Source organism: Crocuta crocuta, unplaced genomic scaffold, assembly GCF_008692635.1.
Source record: "Crocuta crocuta isolate KB4526 unplaced genomic scaffold, BGI_CrCroc_1.0 scaffold551, whole genome shotgun sequence".
Lineage (NCBI taxonomy): Eukaryota > Metazoa > Chordata > Mammalia > Carnivora > Hyaenidae > Crocuta > Crocuta crocuta.
The window spans coordinates 2,729,049-2,742,744 of NW_027530969.1; positions in this window are offsets into that span (position 1 = coordinate 2,729,049).

Below are 13,696 nucleotides of genomic sequence, written 5' to 3' on the forward strand. Positions count from 1 at the left end.
TCCCACTTGGTTTCCATTTTCACTTGTGATAATGCACAACCTTCTTGGCCCTTACAGAGGGACTGAGAGGAGCAAGGAGAGTCATTGTGTCTCCCCAGCATCACCATGTCCCCATGGTGGGTGTTCTCCATTGTCACTGCATTCCTCAATGTCACCACGCCCCCCAGTGTCACTGTGTCTCCTAGCATCACCATGTTCCCCAGCTTTCTGCTGCCTCCAAGGGCTCTTTTGCTCCTTGGAGCCTATTTCTGGGCGGAGAGGGCATCTCTGGAGACCTCTGAGACAGCAACTCTGCAGTGAGAAGAGGAGCCTTCAAGCAGAACCTGGCCTGCAGCACCAGCAAAGGACCTTCTGTCACTCCTTGAGGACCCAGGCAAAAGCGTAACATTGCAACATATGCTTAAGTGATGACTGCCTCGTTCTTCTGGCATTCTTCTATAAAATAACATCTTTTTGAATGGATCAAGAAGATGTTGTTTATCTATACCATGGAATACTACATGGCAATGAGAAACAATGAAATCTGGCCATGTGTAGCTACATGGATGGACCTTGAGGGTGTTATGCTGAGCGAAATAAGTCAGGCAGAGAAGGACAAATATCATATGTTTGCACGTATAGGAGGATTAGGAGGAACTTGACGGAGGAACAAGGGGGAGAAGAAGGGGGGAAATGGTGGGGGAAAGGGAGAGAGGCAAACCATGAGAGACTCTTGAATGCTGACAAAAACTGAGGACTGATGGATGTGGGGGGGAGGAGGGATGGGCATGGAGGAGGGCACTTGTGGGGATGAGCACTGAATGTTATGTGGAAACTAATTTGACAATAAACTATTTGTAAAAAAAAAATCTTTTTTAATTAGTTTTCAATCTCCAACCAGGTTTTTGAAATAAAAAGAGAAATGGATCCTAAGTAGGAAGGATCAGACTAGGAGCAGTCATGGTTCACCATGAAGGCTCCTTCCCAGCATGAGACCAAGCACACAGCCCCAAGGGAAGCTGAGGGAACTTTCTGGTCATCCCCTGCTAAATGCACCTGCACTCAAATAACTGGCAAGATGTTGCATATAACTAGGTGGCTTGCACACATGCATAAACACATACACACACACACGCACATATATGTGCATGCACACATATACATGCACATGTTAGAAAAAAATGTTTGGACCCAGGAGAATGAGCTGAAGGACCCAGAGTGGCCTAGATCTGTGGACTATGAAAGGTGAGGGCGTATATGACTCACACTGCTCCTTGCAAAAAGGTGAGGCAACTGCTTGCTTTCCAGCCTCATTGATTGAAACAAACAGGTTCAACTTCATCTCTTGGCCAGTCTCTGAGAAGCATGACCTTCTCTTGCAGCTATGGGGAAGGGAGAAGCAAATCAATTTTCTTTTTCAAGGAGGCTTAGTGAACTTTTGATTTGTTCACCTTCAAAACAACCTGGCTATACCAAGTTATTCATTCATTCAATCACCTATCCGTTCACTCATTTGTGTACCCATCAAAGATTTCTGAGCATCTATTGTGTGTCAGGAACCATGCTGGGTCCTGGAAATATGAAGATTGCGGAGACATTTCATGAACCTTCAAAGAGTTCACATTTTAGTGTGTTAAGCAAAGATGTTATTAAAATGCAACCTAAAAAATGTTCTGAGATATACAGATATAATATGTTATACCCAGGGTGTGACTGAAAGCAGATTAAGAGGAACAGCAAATCAGGGAAGACTTCCTGGCAGAGGTGACATGGAGCCTCCTGAGCTGAGACCTAAAGGACAATTTAAGGATTAACCAGAGAAGGAAGAAGTTAGAATCAGCATGACAAATAGATATGGCTTTGGTGCCAACTCTGAACAACCAGGTGGGCAGTTGAAAGGACAGAAGAAAGGCGTTCAGGCTTCCTGTGTATTGTGATCAGCTAGCAATGTTACCATAGCACCAGGGCAGAGAAGGGCCAGAGAAGTACCAGACACTTGCCATTCCTGCTCTGCTCAGGGCATTTGGGGAGGAGGAGTATGTGCCAAGTTGCAGTAGAGGGAGAAAGCGTGGGCGTTCGAGAAGAGCCTTTGAGGATGTCATCCTACTATTTTAGAAAGATCCCTCTGCCAGCGGTGGGAGGATGGGGCCTGGGAGAGCAAGGCAGTAATCGGTGAGTGAAGGGCAATTGCTGTGGAGTGAAACAAAAGGACTGATCCCGCAGAGACTGAGAAGGCACCAGCGGGACCGGTGACCAACAGACAGGCTGTGGAGGGCGCTGCAGGGGTGGACATGTCCTGCATGGCTCTAGGGGTGTCAGACTCAGGAACCTTGGTGAGAGATGGCACTGTCTACTCACCCACCTACAGCGAAGTTGCAGAGGGAGGAGAAGTTTTGGAGGAAGGGGTGAGAGGGCGGTGGAAGGGTCATCCTCTCGGCGGGAGCAGGTGCACCGCTCAGGAGTGCATCTGACACAGCTTTATTTAGGAAGCTGGTGGGGATGGAGTGACACGCACAGCTCTGGAACCAGGTACCTGCACAGCAGAACCCAAAGTCCCCCGCTGCTGAAGCCTGAGAGGCCAAGAGTGGCAAAAGCAAACTGGGGGTCCCTGCATTAGATCTAAGAACAGGTAAGTGAAGAAAAGGAAGACAGTATCAGAGTCTGGCAAAAATGGTGGGGAAACAAGAAACATGTCACTGTAGGGCAAAATGACCAAATGTTCCAGCTTACTTGCAACTGTCTTAGTTTTATTTATTTATTTTTGTTTATTTATTTATTTATTATTTATTTATTCTTAATGTTTATTTCTTTATTCGAGAGCAAGAGCAAGCAGGGGAAGTGCAAACCCTGACCATTCAGAATCCTGTAATAAATCCATGCCATGAAACATTCTGCTGACACCATCCCCTAAAAAGAGGGAAATGCCACAGGGAATTTTTCCCCCATTCTGCTCCTTCTACTTGAAATGCTTTATGTTTATCTTTACCAAGTTAAATGTCATTTATCTTTTAATAATTTTCAAAGTTTATTTATTTATTTTAAGGAGGGGGAAAGCAGAGAGAGACAGACAGACAGACAGAATCCCAAGCAGTCTCCACACTGAGAAGCCTGATGTGGGGCTTGAACCTATGAACCATGAGATAATGACCTGAGCCCAAACCACGGGTCAGATGCTTAACTAACAGAGCCACCCAGGCTCCCCAGGACTGTTTTGGTTTTAACACTGAAATTGACCCTCAAATGCTGGGACCCATCTTTCTCCTGCCACCCCCTCCCCACCCTCCGTCCCCTAGCTAACTGGACCTTTGGTCACCTTCAGTGTGGGGCCTGTGCAGTTTACCAGGATCAAGTGGCCTCTTCCTGGCACTGGCCCTGCTGCAGTGAGGCCTCAATAAGCTGGTTGTGCCATGAGTTGACTGGTGGAGGTGGTTGAGCCCCTGGATTCAGCAGCACCTAAAACCAGAACCCAAACTGGAAAACCAGACTCTTTAGTTATGTGAGCCAACAATTCTCTCCTTAGCTTAATAGACTTGAGCTGAAGTGTCCGTCATTTGAAATAGAAAGGGGCTTGGATCCACCAGGGAGCAGGACCAGTGAGTGTCCTGCCTTTTCGAGATTCTAAAGCTCGGCTTCTGAGTTAGGAAGGCCCTCTGGTGGGGAGGGCAGCCCTCAAGCCCCTGCCAGATCCTTCACTCTGCCCCCAATATGGGACAACTGCTCCATTCCTACATGTGGTGAGGAGGGGAGGGGAGAGAATGTAACACAGGCCCTCAGATGTGGGACAAAGGATTAATAATCAGCTGATACACATTATATCAGTTTGTCCCTCATTGTTTTCCTCCTGGTAAAATCATGAGGTTTCTCTCCCTAAGCAGAGGGGAAGAGAATATGACCTCTTACACAGACAAGTAGGGAAGAACTCCAGGCCTAGCCCAGAAAGAAGGTGGCCTGAGTCTATTTAGCTCCTCCTTACTGCATGAAGCAGGTTGGCCACACAATTCCTAAACTTCTGTCATAGTATATGGAAGACAGTCCTTCCCCCCCAATACTTTTATAAAAAGAATATAAAGGAAGGGAAGAGTCCAATCCTTCTAGAAGCAAGGAACAGTGGGGGGAAGGGTAGAGAGAAGAAGGGCGCAGAGCTGGAGGACAGCAGATAAGGTCTGCTTCCCAACTCTCCACATTCAGTTCCCAGCATGGGGCCCAGTGGGGGAATACTGGTGGTTGAGGGGGTGCAGTCGAGATAAGATGAGAGACACTCCAGCAGCAGAGGGCTTCTGTCCAACCAAGCCCGATGACCAAGCTCTAAGGGAAACCTCCTCTTGGACTCCCCACCCCACTTCACTGGGGGCAGAGCCTCATCAAGGTATTCTGGGCAAAGTGGATTGGAGGGGACTCTGATATCAGCTTTCCCAGGTGACCAGGGTGCCATGGGTATAGATAGGATCATGCAGGAGCTCAGGGCCCGGCTGACAAGCTCAGGTGGGTAGTCTTGGTGAGCACAGAGACAAGAGGGTGAACCACTTTGTTGGCCCAGCAAACCCCATGGCCCACAGCATCATTCAGAGATATTATGGAATTGGTTTGGAGCAGCAAAGGAAGGGGGAGGGGTGTTGGGGGGATTTCAGGAGGAAACAGGGCAAGAAAGCAAAGGAGGGATTCCAGCTGTGTGTGGGAGGGGGAGGGAAGCAGGGAAAAACAGATTAAGGGGCAAAAGTAGAAAAAAATAGAAGCCACAGGAAATGCTCAAAACGGTGACAGCCCTGGTGGAGGAATTGGCAGGGTGGGCCAATTCCTGGGGAGGAAAGAGTATTGCCTGAAGTCCTGGAAGCAGGCTATGCCAGGGTGAGGAGCTGGAGGCAGGAGCGGGCAGCAAGAGTGATGGATTCAGGAAGAGAATAAATAGGGTGAAGTCTGCAGGCAGGATGGAGACTGGGCTTTGCAGGAGAAAAACTACAAGAGGCAAGGACACCAGAGCTAGACCTGAAAGGGAGCAAGCATGAAGCAGGGAGAGCACCATGGCCGAAGCCTTGAAGGGTTGATTGATACTACATGTCAACGGCTCAAAGAAGCAATGGTGATGTCAGTAGTATATGTCCTCAGAGAAAAATGCTTAAGGCACGTAGCCTCTAGAGAGAATAAGAGCCGCTGTCATTCCAGGCAGCTAAGCCCTTCATAGGTTCTTCCAGGTCCACACAGGTCCATACAGGGTGTATGGGGTCGAGCCATCTTCAAAACCACGTTTCAGTGACTCCAGTTTGCCAAGGAGCAGCATTATTTTATGAGCCAAGAAAGAAGAAAGAGAGAGAGAGAGAGAGAGAAAGAAAGAAAGAAGAAAGGAAGGAGGGAGAGAAGGAGGGAAGGAAGGAAGAAAAGAAGAGAGAAAGAGAGAGAGAGGAAAAGAGAGAGAAAATGAAAGAAATAGTGCTAAGATGAAGACATGTTATTAATTGCAGGATACATCCTGATTTCAGAGATATTAAAACACAGAAGGAGAGCCTCTGTGTATTTCAAGTTAGTGAAATGCAGTGCGACAAAGAGCCAAGCATGGGTTGGGTTGTACACATAGCTGTGACAAAGCCACGGCACTTAACTCGAGTTGGATTTCTATTGATTTGGAATGACAGCATCAGGGAGTCATATCATTGTGCTACAACCTGATAGTCATATCATGGTGCTCGGATGGGCAAATGTGACTTATACAAGAAGGAGGGGACAAAAATGACATACCACTTCACACCCTTTGGGATAGCTAATATCAAAAACAAACAAAAACAAAAATCCAGAAAACAAGTGTTGACAAGGATGTGGCAATTTTGCTGGTCAGAATGTAAAACGGTGTAGTTGCTATGGAGAACAGTATGGCGGTTCCTCTAAAAATCAGACACAGGGGTACTTGGGTGGCTCAGTCGGTTGAGCATCCAACTTCAGTTCAGGTTATGATGTCACAGTTCGCGGCTCTGAGCCCTGCATCGGGCTCTGTGCTGACACCTCAGGCCCTATAACCTGCTTTGGATTCTGTGTCTCCCTCTCTCTCTGCCCCTCCCCCTCTCTCTTTCAAAAATAAATAAACATTTAAAATCATATATAGAACTACCATATCATCCAACAATTTCACTTCTGGGTGTAACCCCAAAAGAACTGAAAGCAGGGACTAAAACAAATATTTGTACACCATGTTCATAGCAACGTTATTCACAATAGCCAAAAGGCAGAAGCAACCCAATTATCTATCAACATATAAACAAATAAACAAAATGTGGCAGAGACATACAAAAGTCTATAATTCAGCCTTAAAAGGAAAAGGAAAACATTATGCTAAGTGAAATAAACCAATACAAAGGGAAAAATCTTTTGTATCATATAAATATCACTCGACTTATATGAGGTACCCAGAGCAGTCAAATTCATAGACACAGAAAGTAGAATGGTGGCTGCCTGGGCTGGGAGGAAGAGGGATGGGGAGTTTGTGTTACTGGGGACATAGTTTCAATTTGGGAAGATAAAATGAGTCGAGATGGATGGTGGTGATGGCTGCACAGCAATGTGAATGTACTTAATGCCGCTGAACTGTACACTTTTTTAAAAAATTTTTTTATGTTTTATTTATTTCTAGGAGAGAGAGAGAGACAGCGTGAGCAGGGGAGGGTCAGAGAGAGAGGGAGTCACAGACCGAAAGAGGCTCCAGGCTCTGAGCTGGCAGTCAGCACAGAGCCCGACGCGGGGCTCGAACCCACGAACCGCGAGATCATGACCTAAGCGAAAGTCGGACGCTTAACCGACTAAGCCACCCAGGCGCCACTTAAAAATGGTTACAGTGGTAAATTTTATGTATATTTTACCACAATAAAAATGTAAAATGAAATAATAGAAAAGATGTAAAGGAGGCAGTGAAGAGAAAGGCGATTTGGTGGGTGGAGACTTCCCAAATCTGGTGCTGAAGTGGAGAAGTGGGTGCGGGGAGGGGAGACAAACACCACACTGGCTCCACAGGGCAGAACAGATGCTCTCTAGAGGTGCTCAAGGCTCTGAGTGGTGGATTCAGGAAGCAAATCAACACTGTGAGAGGGAAAGCAGGTGTAACAAGAGTGGTGGTTGTGATTAACAGGAGTAAAGCAATCCAAAGGCAAACTCTGAGACCTGCTGTGTGCCAGGAATTTGGTTAGACATAGAATGAGGCACAGAATGGAGACATGGGCTTATGTCTACTAGGATTTATAATCCAGGAAAGGAGGCAGAACGTCTGCAGCCTGGGTCCTCACCCTTGGACACATAAGTGTCTTTGCTGCTTCCAGAGGGACCCTTGGTTCTTTCAATAACTAGCTGATGGCTCTGAGCAAGCTTGATTTCTCTGAGCTTCAGTTACTTTAATCATAAAAAGAAGGTTTAAACTAAAGGGCCACTGAGGTTACATGAGGAGTTTGTAGGAAAGGGCAGCACAAATGCTATGCTATGAATGATTAATCTTGAATGTTGAAGACCTCTGGAAAAAGTATTGGAGCCATTAGTTGTATACGAGGATTAGGAGGCACTTGATGGAGGAACACGGGGGAGAAGAAGGGCAGAAATGGTGGGGGAAAGGGAGAGAAGCAAACCATGAGAGACTCTTGAATGCTGACAAAAACTGAGGACTGATGGATGTGGGGGGAGGGGGGGATGGGCATGGAGGAGGACACTTGTGGGGATGAGCACTGAGTGTTATGTGGAAACTAATTTGACAATAAACTATTAAAAAAAAAATTGTCCAGGTAATAACCCCCCTTTCAAAATCATCGTGAAAAACCACGAAGAACACCCCAGAAAAAATGAGCACATCGCCATATTCCACATATCCAATAATTATATGCCTATAATATTGCATACAATTTCAGGGGACATGGGTCTCTGAAACCCACCCATAGAAGCTCCCATTCATAAAGTCCAGGTTAAAATTTTCTGATCTAGGTCTGAGGATCTAATGTAAAACATGGTGATTATAGTTGATAACATTGTATTTGTTTCATTTGTACATTGTAATTGTATTGAAATTTGTTAAGAGAGTAAAACTTAAATGTTGTCTTTCACACACAAAGAGCCTTTGCGTAGTTCCTAGACACACTTTGCATAGTTCCTAGACACGAGAAAAATGAGGGGAGGAGGGACAAGTGACAGAAAGACTGTGGAGCTCCGGAGTGACCAGTATATATGCTGGTGGTGGGATTTAGGAAGAAGGAAAGAAATTGTGTTTGTGAATATAGATACTCTTGTTCACCCTGTAGCTACAGGGGAAAGTTTCCCAAAGATAGTTCCCTTTCTGCCTGATGATAAAGGAAAGACACATCCATGATAAAGTCAGGAAAAGACAGATGGGATGGGAAGAAATCAGATATTGACATAGGAAGTAAAATCCTTGGAAACTGCCAAAAAAAAAAAAAAAGACAAACAGCAATAGAATATGTTCATGCCCCCCACCCCCACACACACTTGCTAATATTCTCTAGACAGCTTATCAACAAGAGAAGTAGGCTAATGAGATGGCCTGGATTTGTAGGGCTTAAAATGCAAAGTGGAATGTGCAAAGTGGGGTTTCTGAGCTCCCAAGAAGGCAAGAAGTGTTTCTGTTTCTGTCTCTGCTGTCCCAGGCAGTGCTTGGCACATTACAAGTGCTTGACAAATATTTGCAGAATAAATGATGCTTGGGAGACCATGCAGTAGTAAGAGTGGGGTGAGGAGTACAGTCAGCCAAGAATAAGATAACGGTAAAATAGGGGCAGCTTAGCCCAAGGTTAGAAAGCTTGCCTGTCCCTGTGTCCCCACATGGTCTCCCATCTGTATGAGAGACCAGTGGACCATGGGCCAGTGCATGGAAGAAACAAACATCCAAAAAAAAAAAAAAAAGGTGCAAGTCCAACAGTTACCATGAGCTAGAGACAGCTAGGGGTGCACAGACAGGGCACAGCCAAGCAGCTAAGAAATCAACTAAGGAAGCCTGAGGTACAACAAACATATAATCTCGGGTAAAAGAGATGGGAGTAAGGATCAAATTTTTAAAAAAAATGGGCATGTAGGAGGACACTTGTGGGGATGAGCACTGAGTGTTATGTGGAAACTAATTTGACAATAAACTATTAAAAAAAAATCTTAAAAAAAAAATCAATGGGAAGGAACTGGGAAGAATCTGGGGAGAAGGAAGGGATAGACTTTTTGGCGGACAGGCTGAGAAGGCAGAACTAGGGGCTGAGAATGGCCAGGGCTTTCCTAGGACACTGAGGCTACTCTCAGCTGAACTTCGGAAACAACTTTCAAACAAATGGAGTCATCCCAAGATAACTGCAGTATCAGAAACTGCATTTGGCTCCTAATAGCAGAGACCCTCCTCCCCAAAAGACTTAAACCAAGCAGTTGTTTATTCTTCTCTCACATAAAAGAAGTCTAGAGATGGACACTCTTGAGCCAGTACAGAATGTCCCTGACAACTTCCACATTTCTGCTCTGTTACCCTTACTGTTGACTTCTCTCTTCATTTCCTTGTAGTCACAAGATGGCTGCTTTGGGCCTGCAGTTTGATCAGAATCCACTCAGCCCAGCACTAATGGTCTGTTTCCTTGGGCTCCATGCTCACCAAAACCACCTACCTCAGCTTTACTACTAACCCCTGAGCTCTTGTGTGGTCCTGTCCAAACCTCAAGGCAACCAGATAGCTCAGAAAAGTAAACATCAGAGTGCTCACCAATCCACTCTCCCCAGCCTACCTTGATGAGGCCCTGCCCCAAGTGGGAGTCCAGTAGGGAGTCCAAAAGGAGATCTCTTTGAGAGCACAGTCATGAGGCTTGGCTGGACAAAAGCCCTTTGCTGTTGAAGTGTCATTCACCTGCAGAGAGCAGAGAGCTAGGAACCAGAGCTAAAAACCCTACCTTGCTTTGTTCCAGCTCTGCACACTTCTTCTCCTTGTCACCCATCCACATTTCAGGAGGCAGAAAGGGGAAAGGCAGAGGCACTTACCAACTGAGTTAGCCCCTTAGAAAGTTGACCTGAAGCTGTCATCTTACAACTTCCGCTTACTTTCTGTTGCAGAGCCTCCGGGGCTATTGTGATCTGCATGGGGACTAGTAACAACTGCAACAGCAGGTGGAGAAACGAGATCTGGCCGTGATGACCACTCTAGGCCATTGTTGGCTTTCAAGTGGAGAAAGAGGATGTGATATAATGTTTGAGAGCTATAAAGGACAGATTGAGAGAAAACTTCAGGACAAGTTCTAGAGAATGAAGCGTTTTGGTTTTGTCTTATGCCCATATTGTTTACCAGGAAAATAAATCCCTGTCTCTAGGGCATCAGTGTGGGTCAGAGAAAAGAGGTCTGCACTATTTAACAGGCAGCCTGCAAACAGAGGCTTGGCTACTGCCTACCTATCTGTGAGCAAATCACTTGTCACCTCTGGGCTTCACTTTCCCATCAGTAAATGACACCTATATTCACTTCCAAATGCAGAATCCAGTTGTTCTCAAACGGTCCATTTCTGGGGGGAAAAAAAAGCTCTCCGACTGAGCCACATCACAATGGCCTTGAGCAACAAAAGATGTGTGGAGGTGAGTGAGCCCTTTGGCAATGTTTTCAATGACCCCAGAGAGAAGGGAGCTAGTCCAGGCCAGTGACATTCCTGAATAAGATTTAAAATCCTACTGGAAGTGTCAAGTCATTGGTGCCAGTGACAGTTATCTAACCCAGTAGACCAAGTGTGGACCACATAAAAAAAGTCAGAAAAGTGAGATGTTTACTCAAAATAAGAGAAAATATTAAACATGCCAACCAAGGTTAGGCTCCCTGGACTAGAAAAAGTCCTTTCACAGAAAATCATAGATGTAAAAGTGGCCAAGATGATAAGCAGAAAATCATTGTTTAAAAAAAATTTCCAAAGCATCTCTAAATACACAGGGGCATAAAGAGTAAAAAACCAGGAAGAGGGGCACCTGGGTGGCTCAGTCACTTAAGCATCTGACTTAGGCCCAGATCATGATCTCACAGGTTCATGATTTCAAGCCCCACATTGAGCTCTGTGCTGTTAGCAGAGATCCACTGTCCCCCTCTATCTGTCCTTCCCCAACTCATTCTCTCTCTCTCTCTCTCTCTCTCTCTCTCAGATGTAAACATTTTTTTAAAAACCCATGAAGAGATACACACAGAGGCCATGTTCTATGACATAACAAGCTGTTATCAATGGGTCAATACTCAGCTATTATACCAAAAGTTACAGTTCCACCTACCACTGGCCTCAGGGAGATTATGATCCTGCTGGGGAGACAGAAGGTGGAAGGAGATGAGTGTGGCCAGTGAAGTGCTGCACCTGGATGTACAACTGAATCACCTGAGTTATTAGTTTGCTCCAGCTGCTGTAATCAGGTACCACAGACTGGACAGCTTCAAGTACAGAAATTTACATTCTTACAGTTCTGAAGTCTAAGATCCAAGTGGTTGGCAGAGTTGGCAGAGGCCTTTCTCCTTGGCTTGAAGGCTGCCACCTTCTCCCTGTGTCCCCACATGGTCTCCCGTCTGTATACATCTGTGTCCTAATATCCTCATCACCAGTCATATTGGATTAGGGCCCACCCATGTGTCTTAACTGAACTGCATTACCTCTTAGAAGACCCTATCTACTACAATCATATTCTGAGGTACTAGGGATTAGGATTCAACATATGAATGTAGTGGGGGTGGGGGGCATAATTCAGCCTGTAACTCCTAGAGAGCTTTTGAAAGTACTGACACCCAGACTCCACCTTCAGATATCCAGAGTCTTTGGTTTGGCCCGAGACCCAAATAATTTTTTAGAATTTAAAAATGGTTCTCAATTTTTTTGAGGAAAAAACTCCCCAAGTGATTCTTAGCCAGTGTTGAAAACTACTAGGCTAAAGTAACACCTGGGAAATATTGTATGGCAGTTGCAGGCCAGCCAAAGTGATGTTAAGTCTAGGCACAATAGAAATTCACAGGAGAAACTGGTCAACTAGGCAGAGAGTTGGACCAAGACTTTCCAGCAGGCCTTTGGGGGAGTGGGAAGATGTGCATTGCTGAAGCAGGGTGAGCCCTACAGCAACTTTGTGAGTGGAGCCTTGCTTGAAGGAGCAAATGTCTGACTGTCAGGAGTGATGACATTGCTTGGTGACATTGCTCCACTTTGTTTGGGGGAAGAAGAGGTTGTATACAAAGCAGCTGTGCAGTCAGGAACCATGGGGGACTTCTGAGTAGGGGCATGATGATCACCCAAGATCAACCAGCAGAATGAATTGGAGTGCCTGTGGGGAGGATATTGTCATGGCAACAATACCTACACACACACACACACACACACACACACACACACAAAATGGGCAAGGAGTACTGCTTTAAAGTACATAATGAATATACAAGCACAGCTCAGCAAGAGTTCACAAAACCTAAAGAACCCTTAACTGTACACAATAAATCATACAGTAATCTTTTACACAGTTCAGAATAGGCTTAATGAATCTGCACTGTTAGAGGACAGTTGTTCTATATATGGGGAGGGGAAGTGAAAGAGGACAGTGGTATTATGTATGGTGGGGAGGCAGGGATTGAAGATTGGTAACACATTTGAGAACAATGGCTCTGGAACACTGGTAATTTCTGATTCTTGAGCTGGTAGTGGTTACATTGGTTTTCCTCAGTGATAATTCAGTACGTATAGCTGGCTCTACACTCTTGATTTATATACTTTTTTTGTATGTATGTTATACTTCAATAAAAATCAAGTTTAATGTTAAAAAAAAGTTTTGTGATATGCTATTGAATAGACTTATGAAGTATATTTAGCCAATACCCTATGGGTAGGCATTTCTTACTGTGATTATAGACATTATTATAGACAATACTGACATATTGACAATATTTCTTACTGTGATTATAGACAGTATTATAGACGATACTGACATAAACACCTTTGTAAACATAAAAGCAAAAGAAGAAAAGACTCCTCTAAGGCAACATGTGTAAAAGCTCTTTCCAGTTTACAGAGCGACTTTACATATAGGTATACATATTTAAATGCATACACAAATATATTTAAATACATATACATGCAAAAATACTTTTTATGTATATGTAAACATAGGTATACATATGACCTCACTGTTCCTACCATAATCTACAAGGGAGAGGGTGGGAAACCCCACTGAACAAAGCAGAAATCCAAGGCCAGGCATAGTTCCAAGGTTTGTTTGTCCCTTGGCCTCTGGGTCACAAATGACAAGGGCAAGGCTTGGCCAGCCTTCAGACTGCCAACACCATGGCTCTCCCTTGAGACTGCCTCAAACCGTTGATGAGTGTTGGTTGAAGGCAGAAGAGAAGCAGCCCATTCTTGATGAAGTGAAAATCAAGGACCACAAGCCCATAAAGACTGCACCATGGGGAAGACACTGTGACCACAAGTGTCTGGATTCAAAAACAGGAAGGGGGAAACCAGCACAGAGCAGATTTGGAATCAGTCCATGGAAGTCGAATGAATAACTCCAAATCCTGCTTTCTCAGACACTTACAGCAGCCTCTGTGAGCGGGACCGCTCATTTCCTTGAGAATGTTTTTGTCATTTTGTCATCATGCTTCACATGGTGAGAGTGGTGGGGGAGGAGCCTTCAAGGGACCACCAGAGGACAGGTCCAACTGAGGAAGAAAAGGGAGCAAAGACAGGGACATACCTGGCCTGGGGAGAGGGCTTAGTGGTGC